The sequence below is a fragment of the Oratosquilla oratoria genome, chromosome 3 (assembly GCF_046742065.1).
Source record: "Oratosquilla oratoria isolate Oo_2021 chromosome 3, ASM4674206v1, whole genome shotgun sequence".
Lineage (NCBI taxonomy): Eukaryota > Metazoa > Arthropoda > Malacostraca > Stomatopoda > Squillidae > Oratosquilla > Oratosquilla oratoria.
Genome location: NC_134779.1, coordinates 35,449,919 through 35,459,918, shown reverse-complemented (window position 1 = coordinate 35,459,918; position 10,000 = coordinate 35,449,919). Strand labels below are relative to the sequence as shown.

General features: G+C 40.4%; 1 protein-coding gene across 1 annotated transcript in view; it reads left to right on the top strand.

Moving 5' to 3' along the window:
• Positions 1-10,000, top strand: part of LOC143021484 (neuronal calcium sensor 2) — a 618,726-nt gene that overhangs the window by 51,232 nt on the left and 557,494 nt on the right. The window lies entirely within an intron of this gene.

Genomic DNA, 10,000 nt, shown 5'->3' with positions numbered 1-10,000 from the left:
AATAAAAAAAAAATAAAGATGAAACAAAAAATAGATAAAAGGTCTGAACAATTATAAAAGAATATGAAGCAAATAAAACAGACAAATAAAAGTTCTGAAAAAAGATATAACAAATAAAATAAATAAAAACACTGAAATGTCAACCACAAATGTCAACCCCACGCACGCCGCCAGACGTACGATGTCACTAAACTTGTCATGTTCGTTGAATTCCCACGCGCGAGTTAGTGATATCCAAAACTATTTAACTCAGGACTCCACTAAACATGATTGAAATAATCTGGTGTCAGAAAGTATGACGTCATCAAATAATGAGGTTATATGACATCAAGTAGTGACGTCATGATGTGAAGTCTAGGGGGAGGGTACTCCTCAAGGGTACAAGGTCGACTTCACAGTGTTCCTCCTCCAGCTATTTGAAGACAATGACACACTTTAGATATTTAATTCTAAGTAACGTCATGCATAGTGTGGAAGGAACGGGCTTGAAAAGGGACCCCATGGACCGCGACCCCAAATTGACGGACTCTTCCCCCCCCCCTCCAAGCTACGTGAGTTGATCTGCCGTTAAGGTGAGGAGCCTACGCCAGGAGGCGCTGTGTAGTAGCTGCGGCCGAAGCCGTCACCTATGCCCCTTTGATGCGCTTAAAAAGGACTGTTGGGGATAGGTAACTACAGTCACTTCTGGGAATCTGAGAGGAATGCGGGATTCGAACCCACGACTAGGAAGAGGCCAGAAGTATCAATATTATCTGCAACATAGACTCAGTATTGTTATTTCCCTATGCATATGTATTCAATACTGCCCCAGCAATGTCAATATATTGTTTAATACAGATTATTGAAAGTATCATTGACAATATATTGAATCATGATTATTGAAAATTTTGTTTACAGTATATTGAAAATATGTACAATATATTGAATCGATAATAATGGAAATATTTACAATATATGGAATCAATACTATTGAAAATATTTTTTACAATATGTTGAATAGACACTTGAAAATAATATTTACAGCATATTGAATCACTACTATTGCAAATATTATTTACAACATATTGAATCAATACTATTAAAAATATTGTTTACAACATATTGAATCAGTGCTCTTGAAAATATCTACAAGATATTGAGTCAATGGTATTGAAAATATTATTTACAACATATTTAGTCAGTGATATTGAAAATATTATCTACAAGATATTGAATCAAAAGTATTGAAAATATTATTTACAGGATATTGAATCAAAGGTATTGAAAATATTGACAACATATTGAATCAAAAGTATTGAAAATGTTAATGACAATATATTGAATCAAAGGCATTGATGATATTATTCACAACATTGAATCAAAGTTATCGAAAATATTATTTACAAAATATTGAATCAATGTTATTGAAAGTATTATTTACAAGATCTTAAATCCAAGGTATTGAAAATATTATCTTTAGTGTAAGGACCTTTCAGGGCCCTTCCAGGCATCTTCTTCCAGACCTTCCGGGATCCAAAGAGGTCTGCCCGGAAGCTGGCACTGCGTCGGCGGCGCCTGGCACTCGAGTGCCAGTGCCAGTCTCGCCGTCGCGTCTGTGACACTGTGGCGAGTTTCGGCGACGACCTTGCCAACTCGCCGACTTCTGCTGCGGCAGTGCCATGCTGTCTGGGTGCCACATCCCCTTTGCGACTCGGGGGGGTGAGGAGTGCCACCGAGATGAACGAAATCGGCTGGCGTCAGTGATAATGAGGGAGAGTGTCACGTGACACGGAGGTGAATGAAATCACCAGGCGACGATTGGTGTCAAAGGAGTAGTTTCACCCGCTACAGAAGGCTGTAGTATGTGTAAACACGCGCACATACACACGCACACATACACACACATACACACACACAATGTATATATATATATATATATATATATATATATATATATATATATATATATATATTACACACGGGTGTGTGTGTGTGTGTGTGTGTGTGTGTGTGTGTGTGTATGTATGTATGCGTGTGTGTGTGTGAACATCTGTGTCCGCCACGCTATTGTAGGTATAGTTGTTAGTAACAGTAAGAGGAAAAGAAAGGAGCGGGGGGAAACGGGGACGAGGACAAATGTATGACAAAGAGAGGACAGAGATGTTTGTTTGAGAAAGAAGAAAAACGATGGTCGGACGCATACACCAGGAGGCGCTGAGTAGTTGAGGTCGAAGCTGTCACCTTTGCCCCTTTTGTACGCTTTAGGGAGTGTTGGGTGAAGATAACATAGGCTGATTGGAAATCGGAGAGGAGTGCGGGACTTGAACCCGCGACTAAGTGAATGTGAGAACAGCACGGATCCTATTACACCACTAGCACACAAATCAAGGGGGTGTATAGAGTATGCATACATGAATATACATAGATTTATACCTAACACATTGAGAGCGATGTATGTATATTCGCGTATGATATATATATATATATATATATATATATATTGGTGTATTTAGGTAGCAGGTTCTCATGTAGACAATTTTGATTGAAGTTCACAGCAGCTTCTGCGTTCACGACTTTTTTATCTACATCTCTGACGATGGAACAGTGACAACTTTTATGGGAGCTATCCATTGTTCACCGTTCCATCGTCAGAGATGTAGAACTACTCAGCAAAAAAGTCGTGAATGCAGAAGCTGCTGTGAACTTCAATAAGAAAAAAAAAAAAAAATATATATATATATATATATATACTGTATGTATATGTGTGTGTATGTGTATAATATGTATTTTTTATGTGTGTGTATGTGAATATAAGAGAGACACGAGGCTAGTATTGCCAGATAGAGGGGTAATATTTATTTACTCAGCTATATGTACATCGCTGTAATTAGTCTATTTGTAGTTTTACGTATATCTTCTTGGGCAAACACGAAGCTCCCTAGTGAAGTTAGGACTCGGTGTTTGACTAGTGAAATAATATTTGAGTTTCAGTCACTAACACTAACCGATATGTGGAGTATTTGCCTCTCCAAACTCCAACCCCCCCATTTTATTTTATTTTATTTTGTTTGTATGTGTGTGTGTGTGTGTGCGTGTTTCACCATGATCTTGGATCGCGTCTTGGACTCGTGATCGACAGCTATTTCCATCCCGGAAGAGAGTTCAGAGCTCATATATGACCGATCTATGGGTAATGCTGTGACTTCACACACACACACACACACCCCAACTCCCCGTCCACGAGAATTGGAGTAACGCCGTAGTGTGTGTGTGTGTGTGTTTGTGTGTGTTTATATCGAAATGGCTTGCACTATTTGTGTATAATGTTATTCCTCAGTGTCAGTACAGGTTTGGTCAACAGACTTTAAACTGTCAGTGAATTTCTCTTCACGGGCATGAAGAGAGAGAAGATAAGAATGAAGGAGACTGCAAGAGACCATAAGGCCTACACTAGGCAGTTCCATGTCCATTACCACCTGTCATCTCCATCCATAAAGTTTTTTAAGAGAGAGGGAGAGAGTCCTGTCACTAAGGACAAGATACATGAGGACAACCTTCGCTATCTACGAAAGACCATTGTACCCATGGAGTGTACAACCTCCAATTAATCTAGCCAACAAAAAGTTCTTTTTTCCACCACCAGGAGGCAGCACCCGGCCTTCGGGCGATGTACAAGAGTATACAATCCTTGTTACATCCCCCTTTTGGTCGTGTACAACCTGTTTGTACATCATTATCTTGGGCAACAGAGGAGTTTTCTGTTTCTACGATCTTCTGTTGTAGTTTGTCGTCGTTGTCTTTTTTTTTTTTTCCTACAACAGCCAGCAAGACCAACAAGAATATCAACAACAGCAATAAGATCAAGAACATAAAATCAACATGAAACACAACAACAAAACGTAAACATCAACAACATAAACACAACAATTACAACATTAAGGTTGATATTAGCAGCAAAAAATATATATATATATATATATATATTGTAGGCGTTAACATTAAGCTAACAGAGGGAGAGAGAGGGGAGAGATAGAGGAGAGAAAGACATTGCAGTTAACAACATTGTCTTTATATATATAAATTTCAATCCTCCCGCTGAAAGGACGCCGATCATGTCACCATCCAGCAAGAGAAATAAAAAAATAAAATAAAGTTTTCTGAAATCCTTTACTCGCTCATAATATTGGACCATAATTTCTTCTTAGCTTTCTTCCAGCCAGACCGCTACCAAATAAGACCTATGGGGTCTCGTTTAGACCCCTGTCGGTCTTAAATAGTAAGAAATGGGACGAGGAGCTCAAGTTAAACCGCCCCAGGTCAACACAGTTAACTTTATCATCCGAGACCGGAAATGCGAAATATAAAAAATGGCGAAAGTTGGCGCGCGGCTTTGACGTTTATGGGCACGTGTAGTGAATCTCTCTCTCTCTCTCTCTCTCCCTCCCTCTGTCACTCTCTCTCTCTCTTTATCTCTCTCGCACTCTCTATCTATCCCTTTCATTCTCTCTTTGCATCTCTCTCTCTCGCTCTCTCCCCCCCACTCTGTCTCTCTCTCTCTTTATCTCGCACTCTATATATCCTTTTCATTCTCTGTCTCTCTTTGCCTGTCTGTCTGTCTCACTTTCTATCTCTATCTGTCCCTTTCACTCACTTTCTATCTATCCATCTCTCTCTGTCGATCTCTATTTCTATCTATCCATCTCTCTCTCTCTGTTATTTCTGTGACGTCATGTTGCAAGGACGCCTACCAACCAATCGGATTTTTTGTACCCAAACGCAAAGAAGAAATAATTATATCAACTTCGAATGAATAACATATCAATATCAAACTCAAGAAATGAATTTAGTTTTCTAAAGGTTTACGGTAAAAATGTGATTTGCTTAACAGTCATTGAATGGCTTATGAATTTGCCCTAATAACCAATGCCTTCTAAACAATGGGGTAGTTTGCTTCTCTGTAAAATGATCGAACCGGTGTCAGAATGTTTCGGTCGACAAGAGTCGGTTATATGACGAATAGACGCCGTAAGGACGAAGCGGAGTGGGTTTGATTTGATTGTCTGCTAGGATGGGCCTCAGCTACTAAGTGTCTCCTGACGTAAGCGCATCTGTAAACTTACAACAGTTGTCCTACAAACAATTTAGTATCATTTTGTTTTATTGATTTATTTAATTTATTTAAATGATTTGTTAGTTTATTTTAGATATTATAATTATCGTTATTTTGATTTTATTATTATTTATTTTACCTTTTTATTATTTATTATTATTCATTATTATTATTATTACTATGTTATTATCATAATTATTTCTATTCTTTTATTTATGTATACCTTATTTTTTTAATATATTTTTCATTCGTTATTGATTTATTTTATATTTGTTTATGTATATATATAGATAATATAATATATACATATATAATATATTGTTTTTTTAGAAAGTGGAAGTGAGTGGACGATAGTGGATCGAGTGGGGGTGAAGCTTGTGGAAAATGATGGTAATGTCAGCGTCTTCTACTGATGCCATGGTGACTTCGCTGACAATATGGGCGGGTGGGGGGGGAGGGAAGCGAAGGATCGTGAAGGATTCCTGCAAAGGATGATGAAAGTAGAATTGGATGTTATTAATTCTGTGATTATTAATGGTGTCATTATCATTTTTTACCCAACCTGATGCATTCTTAATAATGTGGTTTTATTATTGTTATTGATATTGTTATTATATTTTTGTGTTATTATTAGTATTTTTGTTATTTTAGTATCATCATCATCATAATCATCGTTATCGTGACTTTCACAATCGTCATTGTCATTGTGGTGTTATTATTATTATTATTATTATTATTATTAATATTGAAGCGGCCTTGCTGTGGATGTACTGTGTCTTGCGACACTGCTTCTGACCCAGGGCGGTGGGCAGGGTGCAGGGATGACCCGTCATCCAGGAGGTGCTCAGATGAGAGGGAGGGTGGGAGGGTGTGGAGTGTATTTAGGGATGAAATGGGTGGGAGTGTTTTTATGCCTTTCCCTTTTTGGCTACCTCCCTTGGAAGGGGGAAAAAAGCCTTGGTATATGTATGTATGTATTATTAGTATTTTTGTTATTTTAGTATCATCATCATCATAATCATCGTTATCGTGACTTTCACAATCGTCATTGTCATTGTGGTGTTATTATTATTATTATTATTATTATTATTAATATTGTTATTCATTATTATATTGTTATTAGTAGTACTATTTTTGTTAATTTAGTATCATTGTCATCATCATCGTCATCACTGTCTCAATCATCATTGTCATTGTCACCATCATAAGCGCGGGAAATCTCAGGCAAATTATATCGATAAGGCCAGGAAGATGATTCCGGCATCCCTTTCCTCGTAGGAGCTCTTGGTTGCTCATAAACCAACCATGAGGAATGTAGAGGCTACCCTATTTAAGAGGAAAAAAAGAAAAGAAATAGTAACCTGATTAGCATGGGCAGTAGCACCTCTTCCTCCTCCTCTTTCTCCTCCTCCTCCTCCTCTTCCTCCTCCTCTTCCTCTTCCTCTTCCTCTTCCTCCTCCTCTTCCTCCTCCACCTCTTCCTCGTGTACGCAACAAACAGGAAGAAGTCGAACTTCGGATTTCGCGTTGTCTTCCTGTTGGCAATTGTTTTGATGCAGGATTGTGTGTGTGCGCGTGTGTATGAGATTCACCACCATGGTCTTCAATCACGTGTTAGACCCTTGATCCACAGCTATTACCTTCCCGGATGAGAGCTGAGGCAGTCCATAGGTTAGGTAGTATATAACCACAAATCAGCAAAGAAAATAGAGTATAATTGTTGACAAATGTAGGATAAGCACGTACACACACATACACACACACACATACACACACATACACACACACACACACACTCACACACACACTCACACACACACTCACACACACACACACACACACACACACACACACACACACACACACACACACACACACACACACACACACACACACACACACACACACATACTCGTGGCGCAGTGGTAGAGTTCCGGCCGTCATTACGGCGGACCGGGTTCGAATCCCGCCCAGGGCTGAAATAATTTCAGTATCGCTGCGCTGCGAGTCGTTACTTCAACTCTCGTGGGCGGGGAGTTGGGTGTGTGTATGTGCGTGTAAAGGTCACAACATTACCCATAAATATGTCATATACGAGCTTTTAGCTCTCTTCCGGAAAGGAAATAGCTGTCGATCACAAGTCCAACACGCGATCAAAGACCATGGTGAAACACACACGCACACACACACACACACACACACACACACACACACACACACACACACACACACACACACACACACACACACACACAATGGACCCTACAATGGATCAGAACTGACATTAATCGAGACAGAATTGAAATTGGCTTTTAATGTGGATTAACGAAATTATATGCTCTGTTGGGTTGGGTGATTAGTGTGTGTCCATATGTTTCAACACGGGGAAAAAATCTCTCTCTGTCTATGCACTGGCTGCCAAACCGCCATGTAATTAACCCAGGATTAGTGGAACCGTGATTGGATGTTGACAAATGTGTTAAGATTTCTACACATTTCAAAATGTCCTGGAAAAGAGAGAGAGATAGAGAGGGGGGGGTAGGCGTTGTCTCCGGTTGGAAAGAACGAAGGTCAAGTGGTGGCCATTTAGGGAAAGAGTTTTTTTTTTTTTTTGTCTCTTTCTCTTTCTCCCTCCCTCTCCTGTCTCTTACTTTCTCCCTGCCTCACTTTCTCTCCCCTCCTCCCCCTCTCTCTCCCTCCTCCCCCTCTCCCTCTCCCTCCTCCCCCCCCCCCTCTCTCTCTCTCTCTCTCTCTCTCTCTCTCTCTCTCTCTCTCTCTCTCCATCTACATCTTCATCTTCTGTGTCTTAGTGTCAGTCGAGGTCAGATTGAAAAAGAAAAAGAAAAAAATTTGGGTAGCCCTAGTTGGCCGCCGATGTTTCTTCAGGTCCTTCAGCATCGAAGCGAAATGTTTTCCTTTGCCCTGAATGAAATCGCTTGAGAGCAGAGAGACGAGCGCCGCGGGGCAACGCCCCCCCTCTCTCTCTCTCTCTCTTTCTCTCTCTCTCTTTCTCTCTCTCTCTCTCTCTCTCTCTCTCTCTCTCTCTCTCTCTCTCTCTCTCTCTCTCTCTCTCTCCCGAACAGGTGATCGTTGGTGGCACTCCTTGGGCACTTAACGACAGGTCATTCAAGGTCATTAAGTACTAGTGTCACGTCAGTGCTCACGTTGGCACTCTGTTGAGGCACTCTTGGGGCGGGACGATGTTGTTTTGGCGACAAAGAAAGGTGGCGCCAGCGCACTTTGGCACTCTTCTTCGCTACGAGTCCCTCTTTGTTGCCGCCCTCGTCCTTTGGCCTCGCCATTATCGTTGTTTTTCTTCCTCTCCCCCTTTACCTTACTCTTTTTTTTTCGTATCCTTAGCTTTCGTTTTCTTTTTTCTTTTTTTCTCTTTTCGATCTACCTCCACCACGCACTTTTTTTTTCTCAGCCCTCTCTCCCTTTCCCTTTTTTTTTTTTTTTTTTATACCAATATCGTCGTTGGTGCCACAACGTTTTTTTTTTTTCGTTTTCTTTTCAAAACTTTCTCTTTTTCCGTTTTCTTTTTCTTTCTTTTATTCTTTCATTTTCTTTTTTATTTTGTTCTTTTTTCGATCTTTTCTGTTTTTCTTTTTTAGAGACACGCTCCTCTTCAGCACTCGGTTTAATTGAGTTAACTTTCTGAGCGAGAAATCCTGTCAGTTTCTTTGATGTTAAGTGTTATAATCTTGATAGCTCCTGTCTCTGGCCTGTCCCGGCCTGCCCCCACACCCCCCTCCGTGCCGTGCCACGTTGTATAGATGACTTGCCAGGTGCCAGATGATTTTATTCAACTTAGGTTTTGGTCTCAGGTCCAAATATTCTTGTCTAATTTATTCATTTTTTATTTATTTCATTTTCTATTTTTTAGTGGGAGGAATAGGGTGAATTGTTATATGCATCAAGTTGAGGGGCAGATTTATTACAGAAGGGGGTAAATTTATTACAGAGGGGAATTTATAATTGATAAAATAGTGGCCCACAACTTAGTGTCCAAGGAAGCCGCAGGGCCTCTTAAGTGAGGCCACAAGATAATATATATAGTGAGAATTAGTGAATATTTAGTGATTGAGCTTAATGTCCGAATTGGTGTTCTCCAACAGCAACTCATAAGAACCTCGTATACGTGACGCAAGGCGAGTTGAACAACTTCTTCAGAGGTGAGGGGCATCATACGCCAGGAGGCGCTGAGGTCCTGCGGCCGAAGCCGTCACGTTTCCCCTCGTATGCGCTTTGGGGACTGTTAGGCAGGTCACAATCACTGCTGGGAATTGATGAGAGGTGCGGGACTCGAACCCACACGTTTCCATTGACGCCACCAGAGGGACAATCGAAACTCTTCTGAATGACATCACAAGTAGACACCCAGAATAAATATAAAAATACAATTTCTCTGAATTTCTGAAGCTGGTCCTAACCTTTTGGCTACTTGGGAGGTGAATAAAATCGACTGACGGCATTTGTAGTGAAAGAGAAAGTACCACCCGGTACGGAAGTGCGGGGAGGGGGAGTTAACATGGGCCTTTGGTGAGGCCTGCATTTACGGACACCACAAACTGGTTTACAGCCTTTGTAAGCTTCACTGCTGTCCTTACCTTCTCGCGGACATTTCGCCACTCCTTCACTTCTTCCATTTCCTTCCTTACCTTTCTTACCTTCCTTTATCTTCTTTCCTCCCTTTTCTTTCTTTACTTTCTTTTCCTTTCATTTCTTCCCTTTGTTTCTCCTCGACTTCTCACTTTGTCTCGGACATTTCGCCACTCCTTCCCATCTTAAATTTCCTTTCATTCTTTTCTTTCTCTTTCCCTTCCTTTCTTTCCTTTCCTTTCATTTCCTTCCTTTCATTTCCTTCTTTTGTTTTCTTTACCTTTCCTTTCCTTTGTTTCACCTACTCCAC